This window comes from Oryctolagus cuniculus, chromosome 18 (assembly GCF_964237555.1).
Source record: "Oryctolagus cuniculus chromosome 18, mOryCun1.1, whole genome shotgun sequence".
Lineage (NCBI taxonomy): Eukaryota > Metazoa > Chordata > Mammalia > Lagomorpha > Leporidae > Oryctolagus > Oryctolagus cuniculus.
In genome coordinates, this window is record NC_091449.1 from 56048939 (window position 1) to 56073047 (window position 24109).

General features: G+C 42.7%; 1 protein-coding gene across 12 annotated transcripts in view; it reads left to right on the forward strand.

Moving 5' to 3' along the window:
- HYDIN (HYDIN axonemal central pair apparatus protein) overlaps positions 1-24109 on the forward strand; it is a 421089-nt gene that overhangs the window by 20326 nt on the left and 376654 nt on the right. For 2 of the 12 annotated variants that reach the window (XM_051847252.2, XM_051847257.2), the window contains exon 1: positions 12974-13291. The exons of 9 other annotated variants lie outside the window; for them this stretch is intronic. The gene's annotated coding sequence lies outside the window, so the exon portion shown is untranslated. Of the gene's footprint in view, positions 1-12972; positions 13292-24109 lie in introns of those variants that run through there. One more of the 12 variants, XM_070062722.1, reaches the window with a different exon arrangement.

Genomic DNA, 24109 nt, shown 5'->3' on the forward strand with positions numbered 1-24109 from the left:
AGGACAGAGAGCGAGTGAGCAAGCAAGTGCTCTGATTTGCTGATTCACTCCCCAAATGCCTTCAGTGGTGAGGGCTCAGCCAGGGCTGAAGGCAGGAACCAGGAACCTGGAATGTAATCCAACTCTTCCACTTGGGTGACAGAAACTCGATTACTGGAGCCATCACTGCTGCCTCCCAGAGTCTGTATTAGTGGGAAGCTGGAGTCAGGAGCTAGAGCCAAGAATTGGACCCAGGAACTCTGATTTGGGACACAGGTGTCTTAACCTTAAGTCCAAACCTCTGCCTCTGTTTTTTTATTTTTAATATTACAAACATTATTATTTTTAAAATCTATTTCAGCACTCATGTTCTTTTTTTTTTCTTCACACTTTACTACCCCATCTGTTTCTTCTTGCATCCTTTTTTTTTTTTTTTTTTTCTGCCTTTTGGGGTCCCTTTCTTCTGCTTGAGTTGCATTCTTCAGATTTCTTTACTAATAATCTGCTAAGTCAATGTTCCCAGGTTTCTTTGCCTAAAATTGTCTTTAATTTTCCCTACTCTTGGAAGATATTTTTGCGGGCTATAAAATTAAAGGATAGAGCCTGGGGAGATTTCTGACGCCATAAACAAAGTGTGTCAAATTGTTAAGTCAACAACAGGAGTCACTGTGTACTTACTCCTCATGTGGAATCTCTGTCCTTAACGTGTTGTCGAATGTGAATTAATGCTATAACTAGTACTCAAACAGTATTTTTTTAAATTTTTTGACAGAGTGGACAGTGAGAGAGAGAGAGAGACAGAGAGAAAGGTCTTCCTTTGCCGTTGGTTTACCCTCCAATGGCCGGCGCGGCCGGCGCGCAGGTGCTTCTCCTGGTCTCCCATGCGGGTGCAGGGCCCAAGGCCTTGGGCCATACTCCACTGCACTCCTGGGCCATAGCAGAAGGCTGGCCTGGAAGAGGGGCAACCGGGACTAGAACCCGGTGTGCCGGCGCCGCAAGGCGGAGGATTAGCCTATTGAGCTGCGGCGCCGGCCTCAAACAGTATTTTATACTTTGTTTTGTGTGGGTGCAAACTGATGAAATCTTAATATATACTAAATCGATCTTCTGTATATAAAGATAATTGAAAATGAATCTTGATGTGAATGGAATGGGAGAAGGAGCGGGAGATGGGAGGGGTGTGGGTGGGAGGGAAGTTATGGGGGGGGGGAAGCCATTGTAATCCATAAACTGTACTTTTGAAAATTATATTTATTAAATAAAAGTTTAAAAAAAATTAAAAGGATAGTTTTCCCCTGCCATTTTTTGGGGAGTCATTGTTGGTTTTTGTTTTTCAAGACATGGACATTTTTGAAGAGCCCAGTGGTTTTAGAGAATTTCTCTACTTTTCATAGACCCCTTTGCCCTGCAGATACCTTCAAGTTTGTGTCTTAGTACATCAAATGTAGTACACATAGCGTGTATCTACTAAGTTCTCCCTATGCAGCCCTGGGTGGTGGTTCTTCTACTTTTAGTTGTGATTTTGCTGATGGGGGTGCCTTGTTATTTTTGACTGGGTGCTGCCTCTGTTTGTTCTTGGAGTATTATTTGAAGAGCTTCTTGTTCTTTGAAATCTGGGGTAATAGTGCCCTCCCCTACAGGATATTTAGATTTGCTTCTGCCAGGACACCTCGGGATCTTTCAATCTGGGAGTGTGCTAAACCTAGTTCATGGCCTGAAGCTCTCTGGCAATTGAAGCGGTATGGACTTGGGTTGCAAATCTGAATCAAAAGTAACCCTAACATTTTGGGTGTGTGTTGCCTTCTCTTTATTTTTATTCTCTTTATTCTTACTTTGTGACAAGCTTTCCTGACTCCCCGGGGGTGGTGATGGGAGTGGCCAGCTTTAGTTTTGGTTTCTGGCCTCAGGCGCAGCAGGTTATTCTTCCCATCTGAGCAGGCCCTGATAATTGACTTGCAGGTCATTGTCCAGCGAAGACCACCGAAACCAAAGCCCACATTTTCTGGATCAGTAAATGCTCTAAGGGCAAAAGTGCTTTACTTACTTCTCTGGTGGTTTCCTTTAGGGTTTGATCTGCTAATTACTTGCTATCTTGATAGCTCTTTAATGCCTTTAAGGAGATTAAATTTTCTTTTTTCACCTAGAGCTTTTACTCATGTTCACACGCATGGCTGCTTCTACTATTACTTGCCATTACTGGAAATGGAAGTCCTCTTTAATTTTAGCGGAGTATTTTATTATTACCCTCATTAGAGATGTAGGCTATATGTGGATATTTTTCATGTCGTTAATGGGAATTGATGTGAGCATAGCCTGTGAAAGCAACATACTGCTCCCTAGTCAATATTTGCCAATGTGATAACTGAAGGAAGAAAAATGACCTTGTTGTGTGGCAGACAGCTCAAGTACAGTGTTTTGGCATGTAACCAGTCTCTGTCACTGGGTTTTCTTACTGCATTCAGTTATGATAGTCCATGAATTAAAAGAATTACATTTGACATTTTAATAAAAGGTAGACAAGCAGCATTTAACAAGTACTTGCTAGTGAGGGTGTGTGAGTGCAAGCCAGGTTCAGTGTTGGAAGTACTCAGTTAAGCTGGGCAAACTCACTTGCTGTTTGTTCACTTCTGGGACTTGCCACAGCCCCAATGGCTTGTATAGACTGATGAAAGTACAGGTTTCTTTCCCTGCTGATGTCATTGGAGCCATGGAAGGGTTAGTGAATAAATCAGAATTCGCTCTGAAGTGTATAGCTGGCTTTATCAAGGGATTTTAGACATTTTCTGAGAAAGCAAATTGTTTTGTAGGAAGGATTTGATTAACAAGTAAGACTACTTTTTAAGAACTGCAAATAACTTGTAAATTCTTAGTACTTTGAGAAAATACATGTGAAACATGTGTAGAATCTGAAACTGAAGTATTTCCTGTTACCTCTTCTGGACTCGCACATTCTAGCTAAGATTCTCGATCCCTGTGAGCTTCAGCAAAGACCTTGCTATGAGCTAGTTGTATTCACATATGGGCTTCACAAGAGCAGAATTATTAGTGTATAAAATCATCTGTCTTGGTTACTTATTCCAGACATCCATTTTTTTTTTATTTGACCGGTAGAGTTAGACAGTGAGAGAGAGAGACAGAGAGAAAGGTCTTCCTTCCGTTGGTTCACTCCCCAAATGACTGCTACGGCCAGCACTGCGCTGATCTGAAGCCAGGAGCCAGGTGCTTCTTCCTGATCTCCCATGCGGGTGCAGGGCCAAAGCACTTGGCCCATCCTCCACTGCCCTCCCAGGCCACAGCAGAGAGCTGCACTGGAAGAGGGGCAACCGGGAGTAGAACCCGGCACCCATATGGGATGCTGGCATCGCAGGCGGATTAACCTAGTGAGCCACGGTGCCGGCCCCTCATTGATTTTTCATAATTTCCAGATTGCTAATCATTATACAGCAAACTTTCCATCATCAGTACAAATTATTGTTATATTTAGGTACAGAAAGAATAAGCTTATTATCTCCTAACAGAAATGAGGCGTTTTCAACTTGCTTAGAAATAGCGACTCACACCATTGCATTGTGGTTATTTCCAAATATTTTTAATACACTCCAGAAATAAATTTCAAGGAAATATATGATGCCTACAAATAGCATTTATCATAGAGAGTCCTGGATTCCAAGCGACAGAAATTTACTTCAATACAGTTTAATCAAAATGAGGAAGGGAGGGGTGGTTGTGTCATAGTAGGTTAAGCCATCTCTTGGGACACAAGAATCCCATATCAGAGTGAATGGTTCAAGTCATGACTACTGCATACTTTGGATTCAACTTTCTGCTAATACAGCTGGTAGTGGTGGGGTGTAAGGGTCAGCACATGATAGCTCAAGTCCTTGGGTCCCTGCTACCCACATAAAAAGATTCAGGTGGAGTTCCTACTCCTCGCTTCTTTCTGGCCTACCCCAGGCTCCTATGGGCATTTGGGGGAGTGAGCAAGTAGATGGAAGATATTTCTGTCTCCCTCTCTCTCTGTCACTCTGCTTTTCAAGTAAATAAGTGTTTTTTTTTTTTTTTAATGAGGAATTTATTAGTTATTTGGTTAGGATACAGGGATGGCCCACAGGATTAAAAAAGATGGCCTGTAGACCCGAGGGCTTTCCCCAGATTTAGAACTGTCTCAGTGCCTACCATGATTGACTCTTGTTCATCTTTCTTCCCTCTTCCACCTATTCACATATCATCCATCCTGCTCATATCTCTCCTTTTATCTGCTTGGCTTTATTTTATAGAAGGACTTCCCCAGGCTGGTGCCGTGGCTCACTAAGCTAATCCTCCGCCTTGCGGCGCTGGCACACCGGGTTCTAGTCCCGGTCGGGGCACCGGATTCTGTCCCGGTTGCCCCTCTTCCAGGCCAGCTCTTTGCTGTGGCCCGGGAGTGCAGTGGAGGATGGTCCAAGTGCTTGGGCCCTGCACCCGCATGGGAGACCAGGATAAGTACCTGGCTCCTGCCATTGGATCAGCGCGGTGCGCCAGCCGCAGCGCGCTGGCCGCGGCGGCCACAGTATCCAGCTATCACTCAAGGAAAGGGTTTTGATTACCATTATTTGGACCCCATGTTCACTCCCAAGATCATTCAAAGCAGAGGAAAGTAGGATACTTGGTCACATCCGCCAACTTCTATGGACAGGGAAGAATGAGAATGGGAGGGAAGAATTTATATTGGATAGTCAAATCCGTTCAGAAGAGTAGATTGTTGAAGAAAGGAGGGGGGTGTTTAAAAGCTGTTGGAGTATTTCTAATTGAACATACCATCTTGAATCCAAGCAAGAGAAATAGATTTGAGAAAATAATCCACTAAACTTATTTTAGGAATATGAGAAGTATTTTCTCTTGTTAGAAATTTCCATGAATTGTAAGAGTTGATACACCACAGGGACAAAAGTACGATTGAGTTAGTAAGTTTTAGGAAAAGAAATTAATGTTCCTTTGCTTAGTTTTTTTTTTCCACAAAGGGGCAACAAAGAATTGGTAGACTGCAGCTTCCTGATTCATTGATTGATTGCTCACCTAGCAGAAAGGACCATGATATCTATTCTTCATGTTAAAATGTGAATAAGCCCTCATTGATGTGATGGGTCCAAAGTAAGGAATTTTAGTTAACAATGAATGGTAATTTCAGTGTCTCCTTTTCATTGTGAGTTTCATTTTCAGTGAATAGCAAGAATTGCCTGACACTCCTATGCTTATAAAATAGATGACCCTGAGGTATGTGTGTGTGTGTGCATGTTTATGTGTCCTGAAGCAAATTCTCCAACTGAGCATTAATCATGTGTAATAGCTGTGGAAGCTGAAGGCATCCTCACTGTGTATTGCTGAAAGCTTACCAGCCTTTCAGGCTCTAATAGTAGCAGAATCAATGGCACATAAAATAGAAGTGACTACATTTTAGGAAGGCACACATTGCTTTAAAATAACTTATTTGCCATGTTTAAATTAGCATATTTGACAAATTGAAGAAGACCATCAAAGATTACTTTTGCAAGTTATGGTCCGCATAGCAGTTCGAGTCGTTTGTGCCGTGGTAATACATTACATATGATGGATGGATGGATGGTAGTTGTTTATGAAGAATTCACTTTGTCAGGAGAGAGTGGTCGTAGCATGCAGTTAGATGACACTTGTGTCAAAGAACATTAATTGTCTCTGATAACTGAAAAGGCTCTGGCTGGATCGAAGGATTCAAGTGATGCCATCAGAGCTCAGTCTCTTGGCACTGCTTTCGTTTGTGCGGCTTCATTCTCAGACAGCTCTGCCCTCCTGGGGGGAAAGATGTTTGCCAGGAGCTTCAGGCTCACAGCCCAGTTCTCAGCACCTCGATAGAAAGCATGCCTCATTTGCAGCAGCTCCAAGCTAATCAGAATTAAGTCTCGTTGGCTTTGACTGATTTGACTTGTGTTATGTGCTCGGTCTTGAACCATTCATTCACTGTTGTTAGGGAGGTGTAATATTGGAATAGGCCACTCCTGGATTGGAGTAAGGAGACTTTCCATAAGGAAAATCAGGGTATTATTCCCAGAAAGAAGGAGGAATGAATACAGGCTTGTAAAGTGCAAAGAAAGAATCTACTAAATGATTCTTAACCATCTTTCTTGAGGGAAAATATAATAAATGGTTCAGTGATTCAACTGCAATTTAGTTATTCAACACATACTGACTTCATGCCAGAGGTGTGTACCAGACATGAATAAGACAGTTGAGGTCTCTGCCCTCATAGAGCTTGATTGCTGGTGGGGAAGGCAAATATAAAGTTGCACAGTTAATTTATGAAATGTGTCAAAAACGCATTGCTGTGAAATCTTACAACAGGACTTTGAGAATCTCAGTAAAACTCTCTAGATTAAGTGATATTTCAACTGAGACCTGTAAAATTAGTCTAAGTAAGCATGTAGGGGGAGGAAGGATGGAAAAAGAGAACTCTGAGCGTTTTGCCTCTAAATAGCCCCACAGTTTGATCAACAGGGAAGCCTTAGAAGGAGAAACGGGTTGTTTCAGAGACAAGTGTTATGCATATCACCATATTGTCAGGGTGTCAATGATGGTGACTCTCATAATCCAGATGGATGCATGGACTGAGATTCCGATAGAAGATTAGGAGCCCAGCCTTGAACTAGATAAAGTTCAGGAGACTCTCAATTTTACTCTGCCTTTTCAAAAAAAACATTATTTCAGGTTCTTCAAGTGAGAAGGCTGCAGTAAACGTGCCCTTCCTGACTTGTTTCCTGTGACCACTGAGGTTCTACAAGTTGTTACTCAGTGTCAACGCTCTAAGTATCCATGTCAGCTAACATTAGTGAAGTAATCAAGATGGCAGAACATCAGGTCTACATGACTTGGGTTAGGTGGTGGGAATGTACTAATGTTAATGTTAATTTCAGACACATGAGCAATGTTGGAAGTAGATTTCTGCTAGTTCTGGATGCAGTTTTGCGCTTCATTTTTATTATCTTCAGTTAAAAAGATTTTTGTGTTTTATAAAGTTCTTTAGGCATTAATTAAGATCTCACCCCTTATGTGATCTTTACTTTATAAATCAGGGACTTTCTGCTTCTGGTAATGGTAAAGTAGGTTGTTCTGCTTAGGGCAACTAGAAAGGCTGGACAGATAATACACAAAAGCTTTCTTCGAGGCCATGAGGAATGACTTGGGCAAGTCCAGCAGAGGCCAAAGACCAAGGGAGATGGATCCCAAACTTAGAGCCTCATCTTTCCCTAAGAGCACATGGAAATTTAAACGAAGAAAAGAGAAAGAAAGGATTTGGGCAGCCTTTCTGGGCTAAGGCAATGGTTATTGATGACCAGATTCTGCCAAGGATAGCAGAAACCTCATGAAACTCCCTCCTCCTTGGGTTTGGGCTTTATAAAGAGTTGCCTCAAAAGGAGTAAGGATAAACTGAAAGTAGGCCCATGGAGCCACTTGAAATGTAAAACGAGCAAAAATAATGGGAAAATATATTTGCAGAAATGTATCGTTGACTTCTACGCAGGGTATCTAAAGGACTTCCACACATCAATAAGAAAAAAGACAACCTAATAGAAAAAAGTCCTGAGACATGAAGGTTTCACAAGGTGTTTTACAAAAGGGGACATCTAGATGACTAACAAGTATGTGGAAAGATACTTAGTCTCATTAGTAATCAGGGAAATAAAAATTAAAACTACAGTGAGTTATCATGGCACATCCACCAGATAATTAAAATTAAGATTTCTAATAGCAAGTGTTTGTGACGTTAAGAGGCAATCAGATCTCTCCTATACTGCTGGGAGAAATATACCTGGATGTAATCACTTTGGAAAACTGTCCAGTAGCATCTGCCAAAGTTTAAGGTATGTATACTAAGAAGCAAGTTACTGGTTTCTCTGAGATGATGAGATAGAATATTTGCACACAAGTTCCCTGAGGTGGGCTTGTTACTTATAGACAGGCAGGGAGGAACAAAAGTCTACATTCGTTGTGAGCTAGTGCCCTATGGCTCAGGAAAGCTGCCCTGAGCAGATGGAGTCTCATCCTACATTACAGCTGAGGGACTCTGGAGAGCTAGCCTGCCCTGATTTTATACACTAGGGTCACAGGAATCACAAGGGTGAAGCATCGAAGGACATCTTGTACTTGGTGGGTAGGAGTCCTGGAACAGAGCCCAGGCTGTTTCTGTATGTCTCTCCCTGTCTCAGGCCATTGCATCCCAGGACCTTCTGCAGTTACTCTTGAGAACTAAAAATGGGAAGGAGGATAACTGAGTCAATGCAAGGCTATGCCAAGAGCTGTCCTGCACGTAGCCAGTGATCCAGCACTTCCTTTCCTAGCTGTAAACTCTGCTTACCTTTGCGTGAAGAGACATTTATGAGAGCATCCATGACATCATCATTCGTGATAGCCTCAGGTTGGAAACAACCCAAATGTCAGTCAATGGTAGAATGGATAAATTGCAATATATCCAAACAGCATACTATTCTACATTTATTACAAAGAATAGACTAAAGCTTTATGCAACCAAATAGACATATGGAGTAGATTGAAAGAAGCTACACACTAGAGAGTACATTTGTGTGATTGCATTCTACTCTATTGCAAGACTATCATGCTTAGGTATGCATGCTTAAGTTATAAAAAAGAGTCAAGTAAGTGATTACAAAAGTGAGGGTAGTAGTTCCCTTGGGGATAGGGGCAATGAGAGACCTTCTTAACCTCGGAGATTTTTACACAGATGTTCACTTTGAATTCCCATCTGAGAAAAGCAAACTATATTGGAACTATAATATTTGTTGATTCCTTTTTTTTTTTTTTTTTTTTTTGGACAGGCAGAGTGGACAGTGAGAGAGAGACAGAGAGAAAGGTCTTCCTTTGCCGTTGGTTCACCCTCCAATGGCCGCCGCGGCCTGCGCGCTGCGGCTGGCGCACCGCGCTGATCCGATGGCAGGAGCCAGGAGCCAGGTGCTTTTCCTGGTCTCCCATGGGGTGCAGGGCCCAAGCACCTGGGCCCTCCTCCACTGCACTCCCTGGCCACAGCAGAGGGCTGGCCTGGAAGAGGGGCAACCGGGACAGAATCCGGCGCCCCAACCGGGACTAGAACCCTGTGTGCCGGCGCCGCAGGGGGAGGATTAGCCTAGTGAGCCGCGGCGCTGGCCCTGTTGATTCCTTTTTTAAAAAGATTTATTTATATATTTGAAAGGCAGAATTACAGAGAGGCAGAGGCAGGGAGAGAGAGAGAGAAGTCTTTCATCCACTAGTTCATTCCCCAGATGGCTGCAACGGCCAGAGCTGTGCCCATCCAAAGCCAGGAACCAGGAGCTTCTTCCAGGTCTCCCAAGTGGGTTCAGGGGCCCAAGCACGTGGGCCACCTTCTACTGCTTTCCCAGGCCATCACAGAGAGCTGGCTCAGAAGTGGAGCAGCTGAGACTTGAATCAACGCCCACATGGGATGCCAGCACTGCAAGTGCAGTTTTACCCACTATGCCAGAGCGCCACCCCTATTTGTAGATTCTTGATGTAAGTAATGAAAATGATGTGGGGGGGCCAGCGCTGTGGCATAGAAGGTTAAGCCTCCACCTGTGGCCCAGTATCCCATATGGGTGCTGATTCTGTCTTGACTACTCCACTTTTGATCCAGCTTCCTGCTGATGCACCTGGGAAAAGCAGCAGAGGACGGCCCAAGAAGAAGCTCCTGGCTCCAGGCTTTGGCCTGGCCCAGCCTGAGCCATTTGGGGGCTGAACCAGCAGATGGAAGATTTTCTATCTTTCACTCTCGCTCTCCTTTTCTCTCTTTATCTCTGCCTTTCAAATAAATAAAAATAAATCTTAAAAAAAAAAAAGAAAATTATGTGAAGTGGAGTTCACAAATGGTAATTAACTACCTCCCCCCCCCCTTTTTTTTTTGCAGCTGAAGCTTTCTCTGTTCTTGTTTTTTTTTTTTTTTTTTTTTTTCCTGCGTGGCCCTTGGCTGGCTGTTTGACTTTTTCCCTGTCTGTGTTGAGTCTGTAGAACTGCCAATTTGAACATGTTTCTAGCACCTGATATTTTTCTGTGGAGACGCAGCTATTTTGTAATGTGAACTTTTGGAAAAATTACTTACCACTGCATATCTGCATTTTGTTTTTCTTCAACCTGGGTCAAACAAGAGGATTCTTTTTGGAATTTGTCACTCTTGTCTACCTCAGATATAAGAAGTCACACATCCTGCAGAGGCACATTGCTTTCAAGCAATAATCCATGGGGAAGAGAGCAGAGGCCAACGTGAAAGTATAAAATATAAAATAATCCAATTTAAGGGAGATCAAATAGAAAACCAAGGAGCACAGCAGCCGAGGAGACAGTAGAAAGTCAGAAGATGAAGCAGAATTATAAAATGAAAATTGATCCTTTTACTCAGTGGGTGCTGGAGAACTGTGACTGACAGCGGAAGTCCTGTTGCATTTCCTTGAGTGTTTTCCTCATTATTAACTTGATATTTTCCTGATAAAGTGATATTTTGGAGTAAAAAACATTTATCAGCATCCTGGACGATGAGAGCCCCACCTTCACTGTTGCAGTTGTAGAAATTTCAGACTTGGACGTTGAGACAGTCAAGTAAATATACTTCCAGCAAGCAAGGGTCATCGAACGGAATTTCCTTCTCTTTAGTTTTTATTTTTGTTTTTGCTCACACTTTTTATTAATATCTAGCACAATTGTATGCCAGATATGTACAAAGTGAAGCACTTAGCAAACCTCATCTTAGTTAATCCTGACAAAATTTATGAGATGAGTGGCAGATGGCTTTCAAGATGGCTCTCAGTCTCTGTCTTAAAGTTTATATATTTGAAAGACAGGCAAAAAGAGAGAGAAAGACAGACAGACAGATACAGGTAGAGAGCAAAAGTGGGCACTTGTTCCCATCTGCTGGTTTACTCTTCAAATCCCCCCAACAGATGGAGCTAGGCCAGGCTGAAACCAGAAGCTGGAAACCCAGTCCACGTCTCCCATATGAGTATCAGGGACCTGGGAACTTGAACTATCCTCTGCTGCTTCTTAGGGCACACCTTAGAAGGAAGCTGGATTCAGAAGTGGAGCTAGGACTCGAACCCAGGCCCTGTCATTTGGGATGCGGGTGCTGCATCAAGCATCCTCTCGCCTGCCGTTTGTATCTGTGTGTAGTCTCTTCCGTATCGAGCAGGGCTGATCTGTGTGACCAGTATTGCTGTGTAAATGACAGCGCGAGACTGCTAGGTCAAAAAGGACATTGTAGCTTTCTCCACGGTCCCCTGGGCTGTCCACTCTGGAGGTATCCAGTCACCAGTCATGATGCTTTGGGGACACTCAAGCAGCCCTGCTGACAGGCCCCAGAGTGGAGCTTCGGCTCCTGCTGATAGCGAGGAGCAACTTGCTAGCCACTCGAGTGAGCCCTCTGGGAGGTCAGTGTTCCAGTCCTGGTCAGGCCTTCCGATGGCTGCAGCCTCATGGGAGATGCCAAGTTGGAATCACCCAGCCAAGCTTCTTCCAGGTTCTCCAGGCATAGAACAGAGAGAAGCAAGCAACCATAAGTATTGTTGTTAGCCCCCAGATTTGGGGGCAATTTGTTAACACGGCTGGCTGTCATTGTTAGAGTAGACTCACTACTGCTTCCATTATTCAGATGAGGAAACTGAGGTATAGGAGGATTAATACCGAGGGCTGATGGAAGCAAGGTCCTTTCTAAGGATTTTGGTGTATTACTGCTGACAGATTTTTTTCTGAAAGGAAAACAAATAAAAATTTAAGCTGGGGGGGAACAATTTTTATCAATCAAAATTTACGTATGTGTGTTAAAGGTATGCAGGCTACTGAATTGCATATGTAAGTGTGAAGTACGTATTGATGTCTTTTTGAGATTTGTTACATCTTGCACATTGCTCATTGGGTAGAAAGGATTTTGACTGGTTCTGAGATTATTTGCTTGGCTTATCTGCAGAAAAAGTGGGGTTTCGAGAATGAAAGGACAGAGGACAGAGCACAAGGGAATCTGTTTGGAGACCCTCAGGGTAAAAGGGAAGTCAAGCGAGGTGGATAGCGCTGGGGATAGGGATGCGCCTGCGGTGGTCCTGGTGGTGACAGGGTCTGCTATGAGGTGAATGCCTCCCTGTAGCACCTGGAGGCTTTCTGCTTTATGCACTCTGAATGTGACCGCCTTAAAAAATGTGTTTATTTTTATTTTATTGAAAGAAACAGACTTTTCCATCCACTGGTTCACTCCCCAAATGCCTACGATAACTGGGGCTGGATCATGGACAGAGACAGGAACCCAGAACTCCATCTGGGTCTGCCACATGGGTGGCAGAGACCCAGCCACTTGAGCTGTTGCCTGACACCCCTCAGGGCGTGTTGGCGTGGCGCAGGAGTCAGCAGCAGACTGGGACTTGAACCCAGACACTGCAGTATGGAACGCAGGCATCCCAAACCCAATCAGTGTTCCGACTGCTACTGCAATGTCTGCCCTGTAATGGGAACTCTTTTAGACTCAGCTCTCTTAGGAGTTCCTAGAGCTGAGTAGAACTCCATGCAGAAAATGAATTTTGTGCTTTAGAGTTTCTACTCCAAAACATTTCTTTAAAGAATCCAAAGGTGAGAATTGTAAAGGCAAAGCATTAATGACAAACCCCATCTTACCTGGATCACCTTCCTAAGAGGTAGCTGAGGCTACGTTTGCCTGTCCTTCCTCATCACCATTTTCTGAAAGAAGATACTGAACACTTAATGTGGACTCTGTAAGTAGAAACACCAGAAGGAGCAAAAGGTTGGCATTTAGATTAAGAAAAACAAGACAGAAGAGGGAAATAGTTCCTCTGAGAAGTATTGTGGCATAGAGAAAATTCCCTGTTAATGAGTGAGAGTTTTTTTTTAACAAATTTATTTATTTATTTATTTATTTGAGAGGCAGAGTTACATAGAGAGAGGGGAGAGACAGAGAGAGAGGTCATCCATTCGCTGGTTCACTCCCCAAATGGCTGCAACAGCTGGAGCTGCGCTGATCCAAAGCCAGGAGCCAGGAGCTTCTTCCGGGTCTCCCACATGGGTGCAGGGGTCCAAGCACCCGGGCCCATCTTCCACTGCCTTCCCAGGCAATAAGCAGAGAGCTGGATCAGAAGAGGAGCAGCCAGGACACGAACCAGTGTCCTTATAGGATGCTTGTGCCACAGGCAGAGGCTCAACCTGCTACACCACAGCGCCAGCCCCCAGCAAGTGAGACTGAATGCGCATTCAATTCAACAAGCGTCCATGGAGCCCCTTTATGTACAGTCACCTGTGGTCTCTACAGGTAAGAAGCTTACTTTCTAGAGGTAGAGACAGGTTGGCAAGCAAATAACTCCAAGGTAGTGGTTTGGATGCATCCATTATTAGCGGCATATGCAAAGGACAGAGTGATTGATACTTGGACACATTAGAGAAAGCCTTGCTTCTGTATACCCTCAAGGTGGGTTTTGTAGGATGAATAGAAGTTTGCTAGGAAAAAGGGAATAGGATGTGAGAAGAAAGGATGAGCTTGTACAAAGATACAGAAGGAGAGAGACCCTGGTACATCTGGGGACTGTGGAAAACCATTTGTATGAATGAATTATTAGCTGAACATAGTTACTGTGTAAGCTTATGCATCCATCCCTGTGCTGGGTGCTGGGAATACAGTGGCAGAAAACACGAAGTTCCTGTTCCCAGCGAACATCCCAGTGGGTGAGGAGATAAATGAATAACCACGATGCAGGTGTGCTTGAGGACACTTGAGATCAGAAAGAAGGGAGCCTTGGGGAGTCCTGGAAGGCTTTCTGGAGGAGGTGACAGCTGAGTCCAGAGAGACAAATGGGAATTTGCTGTGTTGGGATGAGAACAGGGAAAGAGGGGAGGGATTCCAGGGCTTATGAGCACGTGACACAGTCCGAACTGCAGGTTGAGCATAAAGCGCAAGGAGGCAGAGTTCCTGGGGTGCAAGTCATGCTAAGGAGCTTGAAGGGTATTCTAGACTAAGGGGTGCTAGGCAGGGAAGTGGCGTGATCGAAGCTGTCCTTTAGAAGATCACTGTAGCTGTGTCATGCATAGTGGCTAGGGTACAGGGGAGGGTTGAGAGTAGGGCCTCCATGCTGGGGTCAGGGAGGTCAGTTAGAGGGTTGTTGCGGTCATGCAGGTAAGATGTGACAGTGACAGGTACAGAGGAGGGGCAGCAGGAATGGAGAGTAAGTAGATGCATTTGTGAGATGTCAGGGAGGTGGGGTCACATGGTACAGACAGAGTAATATAGTGACGGAGAGTGGGAACTTGATCCAGAGTGACGGGCTCTTCCTGCTGCGTCTACCCTTTGCTGGTGTAAGCTGTGGCGAGTTACTTGCCTTCTCTGTGCCTTCTATGTGTTGTGGGGAGAGTGATAATACCTGTGAGACATTGGTGCATAGTAAGTGTTTGACAATATTTAGTTATTCCGTGACTGGTTCGAGCAGACAGAAACGTTGGAAGACAGCTGAACTTGGGCCCCAGCCAACTGGGTGTGACTGATAATCCATTGGCAGATGACATACAGGAGAAAGCAGGTTTGGGGGAGCATACTGGGCTTGGGGAGCCAGTAGACAGTTTGCCGGGATACCTTGTAGGCCCTGTGTGGACGGAGCTGGAGTCTGAAGGGCTAGGGTGGGGTAAGCTCTGGAGAATTCCTGCAGGAACAGCAATGGAGGGAGGACCTGAGACAGCTGCTGGGAAGAGAGCTGAGAAGGGTAACACACAAGGTGGGGTGGGTGGCCCAGTGGAGGCTGGCAGCAAAATGTGCAGTGAGCTGTCTAGGCTGTCGTGTGGTTTTCCTGGCAGTTCCAACAGTCTGGGAGTAGGAGAGAAGGATTGGAGTGGCTGGATTGGTCCAGTGTTTGGGTTTTCCTGGCTGTGACAGCAAGACAGACTCAGGAGGGCAGTAAGCTCAAAGGCTGTGCGGCAAAATTCACTGAGAGATCTGGGCTGGAGGGAAAGGACCGTGAGAAGTGAGAGGGTCTGAGAGCACCAGGAGCGTGCTGAAAGGCCATGAGCAGGCTGCAGTGAGCTGTAGTGGGAGGTGACGGAGAGATGGAGAGAAGCTGGAGGTGGCTGCTTGTGACGTGCCCTCTCTACGTATCGCACGGCTCAACTTTTTTTTTTTTTTAAATGTAGCACATGCTCCTTGTGGAAATTTCAGTTTCAAAAATCAAATCTGCTTAGCAGTGAAAGTCCCTTATAGTTCTAGTTCTTCGTTATAATTATTATTTTTGATTTTGTTCAGAGTTTGCTGTATATTCCCTGTTTTTCTATGCATTATTTCTTAGTATTATTTCAGAGATGGGATAATGTTGTAATATTGTTCCAGAGCTTGCTTTTCTTTTTCTATTATACCTTGGATATAATAATTTCTTGTTACCCATAAATCTTTGAGAGTAGGATATTTAAACTACATGGCCAAGGCATCCTGGGGACATTAACGCGTGTGGTCTGTTTGCATTGATTCGATCCTTTGTTAGTTCTTGGAGCTGTAGACAAGGTGATTGTGATACTTCTCTCCCTTCAGCCCCCACTCCTGAATATTGACTCTAGTTTGCTGGTTCATTGGAAATTCACAGGAATCCATTATACACCCGGCACTGTGCCTTATAGTTTCTATGCCACAGAGTTTATAGTCTATTAAGATTAGAATAAGCGCACACAGAACTGCCAAGTAGAAAGTTTTAGGTGCCATAAAAAAAGAAAAAAGTAAGGTCCTGGAAGGTCAAAGAGGCTGAATAATCACTGCCAGATAGGATCAGAAATTGCTCTGGTCAGGAAATGGCACTGGAATCAGGGAGGCATCCATGCAGGGAAGGAGGAAGGACACTGCAGTTAGGATGGACAGTGAGAGCAAAGTTTCAGGAAAAATAACTTCACCCTTATGGGTACAGAGCTGCAAAAGCACGATCCAGGTATAGCAGACGGGAATCACAGCATATGGGTAGTGTGATAAGGCACAAAGGAAAATGGTCAAACTTTTTTTATTTTAAAGATTTATTTACTTATCTGAAAATCAGAGTAACAGGGAGAGAGAAAGAGAGAGAGATCTTCCATCTGCAGTCTCACTCCCCAGTGGCTGCAACAGAACCAGGAGCTTTTTCTGGGCCTCCCACAGCTGCCCACTTCTGATCCAGCTCTCTGCAATGGCCTGAGAAAGCACTGGAAGATGGCTCAGGTCCTTGGGCTCCTGCAGCCTTGTGGGAGACCTGAAGGAATCTCTGGCTCCTGACTTTGGATAGGCGCAGCTCTGGCTGTTGTGGCCATCTGGGGAGTGAACCAGCGGATGAAGACCTCTCTCTCTGCCTCTCTGTAACTCTCCCTTTCAAATAAATAAATCTTTTAAAAAAAAAAAGTGGAGCAGCCAAGACACGAACCAGTGCCCATATAGGATGCCATCGTCACAGGGAAGGGCTTTACTTGGTATGCCACAACACTGGCTTCTAAACATGTTTTTATATGCTTTTCTCCATTTGTATATCCTCTTCAGTGAAATACCTCTTTATACCTTTTATTCATTTTCTAATTGGATTGTATACTTGGCAGAATAATGTCTCCCAAACATCTCACCACTACCACCAAATGTCTAAATCCTAATCCCTGGAACCTGTGATTGTGTTAATTATAGTTACCTGGGACAGGAGAACTAAGGCTGGAGATGGTGTTAGCATTGCTCATCAGGTAACTTTAAGAAAGGGAGATTGCACTGGATTATCGGGGTGAATCCAGTGTTGTAACAAGGGTTCTTAAAAGTGTAAGAGGGAGGCAGAACTAGAGGAGGAAGTCAGAGTGACAGCCTGAGAAAGACTGCCTGCCATTGTTTACTTTGAAGGTGGGGGGAGGGGATCACAAAGGAACACAGAAGCCTCTAGAAGCAGGGCTGGCAAGGAAGCAGGTTCTCACCCACAGCCCCAGAAAGGACGCAGCCCAGTGGCACCCATATCAGGCTTCTTACCTCTAGAATTCTAAGCTAATACATCTGTCTTGTGTGTGCCAATTTGTTGTACCAGCAGGAGGAAACTAATAGAAATGTGGGGTGTTCTGCTGTTTGAGTGCCTTTATGTATTGCAGGTAGGAGTGCATTGTCAGACCTGTGGTTTGCAAGTTGCTGCCCTTTCCATCTTAACAGGGCCTTTTGAAGTACAGAGGGTTTTACCTTTTGGTAAAGTCTCCTTTATCAAACATTTTCCTTTCTAGATAAGGATTTTGGGGACATATCTGTGAATCTTTTCACAAAACCTAGGTCTGGAAAATTTTCTCTTGTTTTTCTTTCTAAAAATTTTATAGTTCTATGATCTACTTAAATCTGTGATACACTTTAAGTGAATTATGTATGAAGTGTGAGGTTTGGTTGAGGTTTAATTTTTGTTTATAGATATCCAGTTGCCCTAGCACCATTTGATTAAAGGCAACATATTTTTTCCACTGAATTGATTCTGCATCTTTGTTAACAATCAGTTGGGCATGTTTGTTTGGGTCTATTTCTAGAGTTCTCTGTTTTATTCCATTGAGATATGTCTCTCTTTCTGCCAATAACACATAGTCTTGATTCTTCCTTCCTCATTCTTCATAAAGATTGTTTTTAACTATTCTAGGGCCAGTGTCTTTCCATATAACCTTTAAAATAAGCTTGCCTGTTTTTTAAAAATATTTGTTGGTATCATAATTGAAATTACACTAAGCCTGCACGTGAATTTGGGATTTAACATCTTGACTCCGACTGGACTTCCAGTCCATGAATACAAATCACTGCTGGGTGTGATGTTCTTTGACTTCTTCCATTAGCATTCTGTCATTTTTGGCATAGAAGGTCTATATATGTTATGGTTAGTTTATGCCTATTTCTTCTTAGAGGAGGATGAAATTTGTAAATGGTATTATATTTTAAATTTTGGGTTCTGCATTTTCATTGTCAGTAGATAGAAATATGCATTTTTTTCATTTTCAATTATCTTTATATACAGAAGATCAATTTAGTATATATTAAGTAAAGATTTCAACAGTTTGCACCCACACTGAAACACAACGTGTAAAATACTGTTTGAGTACAAGTTATAGCATTAATTCACATTGAAAACACATTAAGGACAGAGATCCTACATGGGAAGTAAGTGCACTGTGACTCCTGTTTTTGACTTAACAAATTAACACTCTTTGTTTATGGCATCAGTAATCTCCCTAGGCTCTGGTCATGAGTTGCCAAGGCTATGGAAGCCTGTTGAGTTCACCAACTCTTATCATATTTAGACAAGGTCATAGTCAAAGTGGAAGTTCTCTCCTCCTTTCAGAGAAAGGTACCTCCTTCTTTGATGGCCCATTCTTTCTACTGGGATCTCACTCGCAGAGATCTTTCATTTAGGTTTTTTTTTTTTTTTTTTTTTTTTTTGCCAGAGTGTCTTGGCTTTCCATGTCTAAAATACTCTCATGGGCTCTTCAGCCAGATCTGAATGCCTTAAGGGCTGATTCTGAGGCTAGAGTGCTGTTTAGGACATCTACCATTCTATGAGTCTGCTGTGTATCCTGCTTCCCATGTTGGATCGTTCCCTCCCTTTTTTTATTCTATCAGTTAGTATTTGCAGACACTAGCCTTGTTTATGTGATCCCTTTGACTCTTAGACCTATCAGTATGATCAATTGTGAACTGAAATTGATCATTTGGGCTAGTGAGATGGCATTGGTACATGCCACCTTGATGGGATTGAATTGGAATCCCCTGGCACATTTCTAACTCCACCATTTGGGGCAAGTCAGCTTGAGCATGTCCCAAGTTGTACATCTCCTCCCTCTGTTATTCCCACTCTTATATTTAATAGGGATCACATTTCAGTTAAATTTAAACACCTAAGAATAATTGTGTATTAATTACAGAGTTCAACCAACAGTATTAAGTAGAACAAAAAAATACTAAAAGGGATAAAGTATTAAGTTGTACATCAACAGTCAGGACAAGGGCCGATCAAGTCACTTTCTCATAGTGTCCATTTCACTTCAACAGGTTTCCTTTTTGGTGTTCGGTTAGTTGTCACCGATCAGGGAGAACATATGATATTTGTTCCTTTGGGACTGGCTTATTTCACTCAGCATGATGTTTTCCAGATTTCTCCATTTTGTTGCAAATGACCGGATTTCATTGTTTTTGATTGCTGTATAGTATTCTATAGAGTACATGTCCCATAATTTCTTTATCCAGTCTACTGTTGATGGGTGTTTGGGTTGGTTCCAGGTCTTGGCTATTGTGAATTGTGCTGCAATAAACATTAGGGTGCAGACCGCTTTTTTGTTTATCAATTTAAACTCCTTTGGGTAAATTCCAAGGAGTGGGATGGCTGGGTCGAACGGTAGGGTTATCTTCAGGTTTCTGAGGAATCTCCAGACTGATTTCCATAGTGGCTTGACCAGTTTGCATTCCCACCAACAGTGGGTTAGTGTCCCTTTTTCCCCATATCCTCACCAGCATCTGTTGTTGGTAGATTTCTGTATGTGAGCCATTCTAACCAGGGTGAAGTGAAACCTCATTGTGGTTTTGATTTGCATTTCCCTGATTGCTAGTGATCTTGAACATTTTTTCATGTTTCTGTTGGCCATTTGGATTTCCTCTTTTGAAAAATGTCTATTTAGGCCCTTGGCCCATCTCTTAAGTGGGTTGTTTGTTTTGTTGTTGTGGAGTTTCTTGATCTCTTTGTAGATTCAGGTTATCAATCCTTTATCTGTTGCATAGTTTGCAAATATTTTTTCCCATTCTGTTGGTTGCCTCTTCACTTTCCTGACTGCTTCTTTTGCAGTACAGAAATTTCTCAATTTGATGCAATCCCAAATGTTAATTTTGGCTTTGACTGCCTGTGCTTCCAGGGTCTTTTCCAAGAAGTCTTTGCCAGTACCTATATCTTTTAGGGTTTCTCCAATGTTCTCTAATAATTTGATGGTGTGGGGTTGTAGATTTAGGTCTTTAATCCATGTTGAGTGAATTTTGAAGGTAAAAGAAGAAATATGCATTTTTAAAAATATGTTTACTGTGTCGTCTACAACCTTACCAATTACTTCTAGGAGGTTTATTGTAGATTTGGAGGGAATATATTCATAGACAGTCATGTCACATGTGAATAGGGACAGTTTTATTTTTTTCTGCTCTGGATGACTCTCTTTTTTGTTCCTTGGTTGGTCTTACACTGTTGAGTAGAATGTCTGTACTGTGAGTGACAGCCATGATGAGAGTTGATATCCTTGCTTTTTTCCTAGTCTTAAGGGAAATACACTCTGTCTTTTGTTATTTAGGATGAAATTAACTATTTTTTGGTATTTTTTTTATTAGGTTTCTGTATACTCCCAGTTTTCTGGAAGTACAGTTTTTAAAAATCCATTTATTTGCAAGACAGACACACACACACACACACACACACACACACAGATTCCATCTACTGGTTCATTTCTCCCAAATGCCCACAACAGCCAGAGCTGGGCTGGTCTGAAGCCAGGAGCTGGGAATACAATCAGGGTCTTCCACATGGGTGTCAGTGACCCACTTACTTGAGCCATTGCTGCCATACCACCCCTGCCAGGGTCTGCATTAGCAGGAAGATGGAGTCAGGAGCTAGAGCTGGGTAGAAACCAGGTACTCCCATGCGGCCTGAAAGCACCTTAATCGGCACTGTATTCACTAGGCTAAATGCTCTCCCATCTGAGAACTGTTTGTTTAATCATGAATAAGTGTTGAATTTGTCCAATGCTTTTTTTGCATAAATTGATGTGATGCTATGATTTTTCTTCTTTAGCATGCAATATAATGGATTACAATACTTGATTTTTGAACAGTGAACTAGCTTTATGTCTCTAGAATAGATCTATTTGGTCATGGTATATAGTTTTTATATATTGCTAAGTATTTTTTTAAGAATTTAATATTTTGTTAAAACTTTTGCAGTTAATATTTATGAGGAATATTAGTTTTTACTTTTTGTTCTTTATTTGTCTTGTTTTATCTCAGGTTTAATAAAACGAATACTGAAGTGTTCCCTTCTCTTCTACTTTCTGGAAAAGAAAGAAAGATTGGTGTTAATTCTTATTTGAATTTTGCATAAAATTCTCCAGTGCAATTGTCTAGTCCTGGAGATTTCTTTTGGGGAGAGTTATAAAGTTATAAATTCTATTTCCTATTTGCTAAGGAATTTTTCAGATTTTCTATTACACAGTGGATGAGTTGCTTGATTTTATTTACTTTTTCTTTTTGTGGAGTTAGGAACTTAGATGATAGATTTGAGACTTATTTTTCAATCCAAGCTTTTAGTGCTATAAATTTCCCTCTTAAGACTGTTTTAGCTTTAGTGGAAAACATTTTTGAAATGTTATATTTTCATTTTTCATTCAGTTTATTGTATGTTTTATTTCCCTCAAGACTTTGTATTTGATTTATGTGTTATTTAAAAGTGTGTTGTTTTGTTTACAAGTGTTCAGAGATGTTATGAGTTTTTAGTTTGAGTTCATTGTGATCAACCAGAATACTCTGTATGACTTCAGTTCTTTGCATTTTTTAAATATACACCTGAATACTAGACATTTGTACATTTTCTTTTTTTTTTCAAGATGTTTTTATTTATTTAAATGACAGAATTATGGAGAGAGGAGAGACAGATATTCCATCTGCTGGTTCACTCCCCAGATGGCTGCAATATCTGGGGCTAGGCTAGGCCAAGTCATGAGCCAGGATCTTCTTCTGGGTCTCCCACATGGGTGCCGGGGCCCATGGACTTGGGCCATCTTCTACTGCTTTCCCAGGCTAGAGCAGAGAGCTGGATCAGAAGTGGAGCAGCCAGGACTCGAACTGGCACCCATATGGGATGCAGGCACTGTAGGCAGTAGCTTTACCTGCTAAGCCACAGTGCCTTTATTTTAAAACTTATTTCTTTCAGAGGGGGAGGGGGGGGAGGGAGGGAGGGAGAGAGGGAGGGAGGGAGAAGGAAAATGAACAAGAACACACTCATCCACTAGTTCACTCCCCAGATGTTCACGTGTTCACAATGGCTGGGACTGGACCAGGCTGGAACCAGGACCCAGTAACTCAATCCAAATCTTCCTCGTGAATGGCAGGGACCCAGCTTTCTGAGCAATCACTCCTGCCTCCCAGGGTTCATATTAGCAGGAAGCTGGAGTTGAGCAGAGGCAGGACTTAGCCCCAGGCATCTCCACCAGCATAGTAACTGCTATACCAAACACTGCTCCTGATTCGCCCTTTTCTGTTACGTGATGTCCTTTTATGTCCCTGATAATTTTCCTTGATTTGAAGTCAAAGTTATCTGATATTACTATTGCTATTCCTGATTCCTTTTAACATTTGTATTATATACATTTTACATCCTTTTGCTTTGAAGCTACCTAATACCATTATACTGGAAATGATTTCCTTAGCACATAGACAATTTCCATTTAATGTAATTATTGATAAATCAGAGCCTGATTCTGCTATTTGTTTTTCTCTGTTTTGTTTTGCCTTCCTGTTGGTTTCTTTAACATTCTTTGCAACTCCAATTTCATTTTATCTGTAGTGCCTTTCAACGTTTTGCCTTTTTAGTGACTGTTCTAGGTGATGCATCATATACTCACACATGACTGGTATCGACATTCTATCAGTTTAAGTGAAGGACAGAAGCCTCCCTTTATGTCACTTTATCTTCTCAATTTATTTTCTTGTTGTCTTAAATATTTTATCTATGTACACTTAGAGCCACATCAAAGAGCATTATAATTTGCTTCAACCATCAGAGGTAGTTTAGAAAACTCAAGAACAGAAGGAAAGATGATTGCATTTATACATACTCTTGCTTTTTCTATTATTATTTATTTCTTCTTGATTTTGCAGGATGCCTTATTAAAATTATTTCTCTTTAAAGGAATTTCTATTTTTCAGAATAGTTCTACTATTGACAACTTCCTTTGTTTTCCTTTTCTGACAGTGGACTGATTTTTCCCTTTATTCCTGAAGGATATTTTTGCTAGATATAGAATCCTGGGTTGTTTTTGAAGCAATTTTCTATTGAAACCTGGGCATTTGCAGTTTTAACGCTATGCGATTCTGGATCTTACTTGAATCGTCTATTATAGCGTCCTTACTCTGACGCTGCTTTAGTGGCAGAGGGTTGTCCTGTTTCTTCTACTGAGCATCTGTGGGCACGTGGGAATGGAAGGACTTCTTGTTACTGCCAGGTAGGTGGGAGAGTTTAGCTCCCCACTAGGCTTTTGCTGGTGCCACCTGGGCTCAGAGGATAGGTTTGCCTGCTCCTGTGGCTTCTGCCGACGCTGCAGGGTAGAGAGGTGTTCTTGTTCCTGCTGGGTGACAGTATATACCCTGATTCTCCACTTCTCTGCACCACTCTGACACCACCCCATTGAGACAAGGGAGAGTTCCCTGGTTACCACCAGGTGGAGTGGCTGTCCAGCCTCGTCCATGGCCTCCACGAACACCATGGTGTGTGTGGGGATCATTCCTGTAACTGCCTAACAAGGGTGGAAGTCTGTACTCTTCACTTGGCCTTTTCTGATACCATGTAGGCAGAAGTACTGGGGCGCTGTATTACAGCCTGATGCCAGTTAAGGTCTAGGTTCCCAACTCTGCCTTTGTTGTTAGGGTTAGAGGTGTGGCTGTAATTTTCCTCTGGTCTGCAGCTTGAGTAGAATGGTTTTTATCCAATTAGTTTTCTGTCTTTCTGGGCTGCTGCTTTTCTGGTTTTTGGCTAGAGAGGGCATGATTTTCCTGTGATTTCCTGTGCATTGTGCCTGTTTCCAGATGGCCGACTTGTCCAGAATCTAGCCTGGAGTATACGAGACAAACAACTCAGCACTCTGTTTCCTGGGTCTGAGAGTCTCCAACCGGTCTTCATTCTTCTCTCAACCTTTAAGTAATCTGTCTATTATCTGAGTGTTATTCATTTCTTTGAATCGTAATTCAAACAGGGTCCACCTTTGCATTTGTTTGGTGTGAGACTCTTAATTTATGAACAGTCATCCCCACTCCATGCAGTGGAGTCATTCCACAAAGTAGGTCATTTTCCTTTAACACGTCCACGTTCTGGATTTGGATTGTTTCTTAGGAAAGAGATATACC